The sequence below is a fragment of the Geotrypetes seraphini genome, chromosome 9, assembly GCF_902459505.1.
Source record: "Geotrypetes seraphini chromosome 9, aGeoSer1.1, whole genome shotgun sequence".
Taxonomy (NCBI): domain Eukaryota; kingdom Metazoa; phylum Chordata; class Amphibia; order Gymnophiona; family Dermophiidae; genus Geotrypetes; species Geotrypetes seraphini.
Window position 1 is genome coordinate 23,537,126 of NC_047092.1, and position 6,074 is coordinate 23,543,199.

Here is a 6,074-nt window from a genome sequence, read left to right on the forward strand (position 1 = left end):
ATCAGAGCTGCTTCTGCTGGTGCGCGGTCGACGGAACTCTTGTTTAGCGCTGCTTCTAATTCTGACGTAAGTGGACTGACGCTGTGTTGGGTTCATAAAGTAGTTTTGTTCCATGCAAGGCGCGAGGGCCAGTGGTGCGTTGGTTGGTTGCTTTTTGCCTCTCTGATCAGTCTCATGACTGAAAGGGAAAAGTGGATAGGAAGAAGAGTCTCATACTTAAAGGATAGGAAAATAATGCATTTGGAAATACTACTACTGTTGATTATTTCTGTAGTACTACCAGACGCACATTAAACACGCAAGAGACGGTCCCTGCTCAAAAGAGCTTACAATCGAATTATGACAAGACAAAAAGGGTGAACCTATACATAGGGTTACCAGACGTCCAGGAAAACCCGGGCATGCCCTCTTTTCCAAAACCCAGAAGTTAAAAAAAATCGGGGAAGACCACTGTCTGAGTACCTCCTCCCAGCACCGTCTCACCTGCCCCTTAAAACCACAACAAGGTTATGGAACTTTCTGGACTGTCGCTGTGTACGTCTGGTAGAGCTCTAGAAATAATTAATAGTAGTAGCCATTTCAAAGGCAGGGAAGGAGACCAGATTCCCTCTTTATTAAGTTCTAAGCAAATATATGGTATATTTCTTTTATCTCAACTGCCACAGTCACTCATTTCCTGTGACCTCCGTTCAAATAGCCTTTAAGGCTGCGCTTCCCTCACCACTTCTGAAGGGCTTTGGCCTGAAAGAGTAGCAAGCTGTGAACCAGGGAAGCCAGTGTTTCAGTGATGTTTCTATCACAAATTTTCCTTGTGACTGTGTGCAAATTATTTGTTCCCTCTGTTGACCTTCAGATACTTCTACTATTTTATCATTTCTGTGGCACTGAAAGGCATACACATCACTATACATTCAACATGTATGAGTCCCTGCTCAGAAGAGCTTATAATCTAATTGGGACAGACAGAACAAATAGGACAGATAGGGATAGCACTAAACTCTGAACAACAACCACCTGAAAATCAGATTTCATCAGCAAAGACTTCAATTTATCACAAGCTTAGGTCCCTGTTTACTAGCCCAGAGTACCTTGCTTTTGAAGTGTAGTAAAGCCAGTGGAAAACTTGTTTTGGGTTGCCACAGCCAAGCATAGCATAAATTTCCTAGCCAAAACATCGCAAAATCAAAGCTGCAGCCTTCTAAAGGGCTGGATTGACGATTGGAAAAAAAAAAAAATATCCCCACTCCTCCAATCCTGCCCTTGTGGCTCCCTCAGTCAAAATGGTGGGCTTAGATCCCCTAGCTGTATTCTCATGGTAGAACTGCCAAGAGGTCAGAATCTACCATTTTGACTTTAGGGACCCACAGAGAAGGCACGGGAGTGGAGATGGGGGTCAAGGAGCTGGAGGGAGCTGTTATTGACAATTGGGGTGAATTAGAGGAATACTTTTTTTTTAAGCAATCAGAGGGGTCAGTCTGAAGGTAGGCAATGATGGCACTCATTTGTAAAGGAATCAGGAGGTAAGTTAGTACTTTTCCTTTAAGTTGGTCCCCATGAGTATCAGGCTGTATAGCAGTGTTTCAGAACTAGCTGGAAGGAAAGTTATCAGATTCTCTTGAGGTGCTGTAAACTTTTGATGATTAACACAGTTTATAAGGTTTAAAACTGATCTTGAAGGAATAATCTATGATTTGGAGAAATACCTGAGTCATCACAGGGCAGAGAATTACTACGTCTGTTGGAAACTTGGCTTAACCAGTCAGTGGAGTTCAGATCTCAATTGGGGCCTCTGCGTATAGAAAGGGTACACAAAGTAGGCCCTCAGAAGCAGGCTGGTGCTAAACCATGTGAAGTTATCCTTCGCTTACTGCATTTTGCTCATAAACAAGCTATCTTGCGGGTGGTATAACTGTAATGGGGCAGGTGTCCCTGGGCATGAGGCCTAGTATGCCAAAATGATGGATATCTTAGTGTCTTTTTGCCCCATCTTGAACATCTGGGTTTGCCTCATCAATGATCCGTTCCAATTAGTGGCACCCTTGAAATTATTTTGGCCTTGGGAATGACAAACACCCTTGTTATAGGGGAAAACGCCCTCCAGGGATTCAAGACAAAGTTAGACAAATTCCTGCTGAACCAGAATGTACGCAGGTAAGGCTAGACTCAGTTAGGGCACTGGTCTTTGACCTAAGGGCCGCCGCGTGAGCTGGGAACGATGGACCACTGGTCTGACCCAGCAGCGGCAATTCTTATGTTCTTGGTCTGAAACTTTTAAGCTATCTGCTTTTGCGGACGACATCCTTGTACATTTAACTAACCTGGAGAGGTCCCTACCAACACTGTTGGAAATGTTTGCTGAATATGGTGACTTCTCCAGTTTCAAATTGAATCTTTAAAAATCTGGATATTTACTGACAGACCCAATTGGCAGCCACAGTTAAAAAAGGCTCAAGACTCATTTAAATATTTTGGCATTATATTACGTGTGGATACAATTAACTTATACAAATTTAATATCTCTCATCTATTAACAATCACAACAAGTCATTTCCAACAATGGGCAGCCCTCCCTCATTTTCATGGTGTGAGCCAACCTGTATGCTATGGTTATTTTTCCTAAGCGGCTGCACTTAAAACTCTTCCCTTATACTTAACACTCAAAGATATTAAATCTTTGCATAGACTACTGATGTATTATTGTTTGGCGGGGGGGGGGGGGGGGAGCAAAAAGGCCAAAAATGAAACTTTATAGCCTTAAGGGTAACTGGCAAAGAGGTGGTATAGCTATCCCTGATATTAAACTTTATAACATGGCATCTAGGAAATTGGATAAATGCAACTAAATATTACTCTTCTTTGCAGATGGAAAGTTCCTTCCATTACCCTCTACACCAGGGGTGCCCAACGCGTCGATCGCGATCGACAGGTCGTTCGCTCAGGCGACCCCAGTCGATCGCACAGCAGGTTCCCTTCTTCCCTTCTCTTTTTTTCCCCTCCTGACTGGCCCGCCTCTTAAAAAACGCTGGCCAATCAGAGTGCTGGAAGGGCGGGGTGAAGGTCGGTGGGGGACGGAGCTCAGCGCATCACAAGAAATAGAAGCGCCTGTAATGATTGAGGTAAGAGTGAGGCCTAATGCTGCCCGATATACAATTTTAAAACCCCCAAAATCGGCCTCCCAATCAGTGGCGTACCGAGGTGGGGCGGTCCGCCCCCGCCCCGGGTGCACGGCTTGGAGGGATGCACAGCCGTCCGGGTCCTCCTGCCCTTCCTTTCCACCGGTCTGCGCACGGGGCTCGCACCCGCCGCCCAAATGGTGCTGTTGGTTATCGCGGGAGTTGACGGCACCATTCAAGCCGTGCACCCGGGCGGATCGTCCCCCTTCTAAATCCATTGTACTTGTCTTTTATTCAGTTCCACTAATGAGCATTGTGACAGGCAGTTCTTATGGGGCAGTTCTTGGAAGTATTTCTTTGTTTTTCTTTGCCTAAGTATTCTATTAATTTAACTTCCTTATTCCTGTGGGGATCTCCAAAGGGGACGAATGGGAGACGGCCGGTAGCAGGTGGTACTTTAGCAATTCTTACAGGTTGCCATAGGCCTCAGGAGCTGTCTTCCCTCTGCCGTGGTCCTGCCCCTCCTCTAAGTCAGAGACAGGCTTGGGGCAGAGGGAAGACAGCTCCTGAGGCCTATGGCAACCTGCAAGGATCGCTAAAGTACCAGCGATCCTCTCTGCAGACTGCTCCCTGCTGGAATTAGGTAAATGGATGTGGGGAGGGTAGGCCTTCGGGGGGGGGGGGGAGTGTAGTCCTTCAAGGGGTAGTGCAGGCCTTCAGGGGGGGAGTCAACCTTTGAGGGGGAATGTGCAGACCTTCAGGGGGGGTCAGGCCTTCGGGGGAGGGGGGCTGTATAATAAAAAAATATTTGAACATAAATACAAAGTACACTCGGTGTGTGTATATATATATATATATAAATAAATAAATATATATATGTTTAGCATTTTTATTGTTGGTAGATCATTTTGACTTGGTCATTTTAAAAGTAGCTCGCAAGCCCAAAAAGTGTGGGCACTCCTGCTCTACACTTACTTTACATTGTGTAAGCAAAGACTCAGACCTTACGCACCCACATTAAATCGTATTCTCTCATCCGCTCCTTTCGAGGACTGTGGAAAGCTATGGCTAAATGGGAAAACCTTAATTCAAATAGTACAAAAGTTGTTTATTACCATTATGGAATGGAAAAATGGTGAATTTATACCAGGTATGGAAAATCCTTGCTTTTTACAATGGAGGAGTTTGGGAATTAATCAATTAAAACATGTTACATCTTACAGAAGGATAGATGTAGAGTTTACATTCATTGCGTGGGTGCAATTTGACTTGGGTTGACAAATTTGCTTATCGGCAATTGAGCCATTATACCAAATCTTTACTAGCTGCATCTCTAAAATTAGAAGTAAACAGCATTTTGCAGGATTCATTTTGAGTCCCCCTCAGAAGATCTACCCTCATTTTCAGTACAGTAAAACCTTGGTTTGTGAGCATAATTTATTCCAGAAACATGCTTGTTATCCAAAACACTCATATATCAATGCAAATTTCCCCATAAGAAATAATGGAAACTCAGACGATTCGTTCCACAACCCCAAATCTTTAATACAAAGTACTACACTCCTGCAGAGAGAAGACCCATTGTCTCAGTTGTGATGACGTGATGCGCGTATACTGTATGTACATGTATTGCAAGACCTCGCTCGTTTAGAAGTCACTACACTCCTGCAGAGAGAAGACCCATTGTCTCAGTTGTGATGACGTGATGCGCGTATGTACATGTATTGCAAGACCTCGCTCGTTTAGAAGTCACTACACTCCTGCAGAGAGAAGACCTATTGTCTCAGTTGTGATGACGTGATGCGCGTATACTGTACGTACTCGTTTTGCAAGACCTCACTCGTTTATCAAGTTAAAATTTAATAAAACGTTTTGCTCGTCTTGCAAAACACTTGTATACAAAGTTACTCGCAATCCAAGGTTTTACTGTATTTCATAAAAAGCTTCTGGTACGCATGCCCCAGAAAGACCTCTCTGCAGTAGCAGTAAAATGAAATGAGGATTTGGCACCCACAATATAAGCAGCAGATTTATTACAGCTTTTATGCTTTATCCCAGTTTGGGTGAGCTTGGCAGAACTGAGAGAATGTCAGTATAGAATCATTTATTGTGCCTGTAATCTCTCAGAATAGACTATATCTTATGGGAAGAACAGATACAATTCTTTTCATGAAATGTCAACAAGAACCTAACTCATTCATTCACACTATATGGAAATGTACCCAGATCACTACATTTTGGAGGTCAGTTATTAGCAGTGTGTGTGTGTGTGTGTGGGGGGGGGGTGTCACATACTCTAGGTACAGCACTGGTTATTTGATACTTAGAACACATCCTACAACAACCCATTTCATCCAGGGGAGATTTTGTTGGAACAAATATCAACACTAGGGGTTAGGACAGAAATTTAGGTAATGAAAACCTGCATAGTGGGGAAAAACATCCTTCAACACTGGACGCAAAGCTCCGCACCATCTTATTGGCAAAGGCGTAATAAGCTCCATGAACTTCTACTGTTGGAACTTAGGGACCCGTGTCTCATTTTAAAACGCCAAAGGAGATTTTAATCTATTTGGGGGGCATTTATATAATCCCTACAGCCAAGGATTAGAAGTTACATTTTAAATCAACTAGGGGATTCTATCACTCACTCATTATAAGAAAGTTGACTAGATCTTTCTTAGTATAGCGGTTTAATTTTATGCCACAATCACTTTCTTTACCATGTGCGTGTGTATGGAAGGAGGAGAGTATAACAGACAGAATGTTAGACTGAACTTATGGGATACACACCAGATTCATACTCCAGGGGGCTAAAAAACCAAGCTCCCTGGATATGGTGATATAACACACTGTTACCGATAGGAGAAGTTTATCTAAATCTGGTGGCAGTATCCTACTTTATTAGGATATGCCATATTTTTCTGGAGTTAGGGTAAGGGGGGTTAAGGTATATGTAAG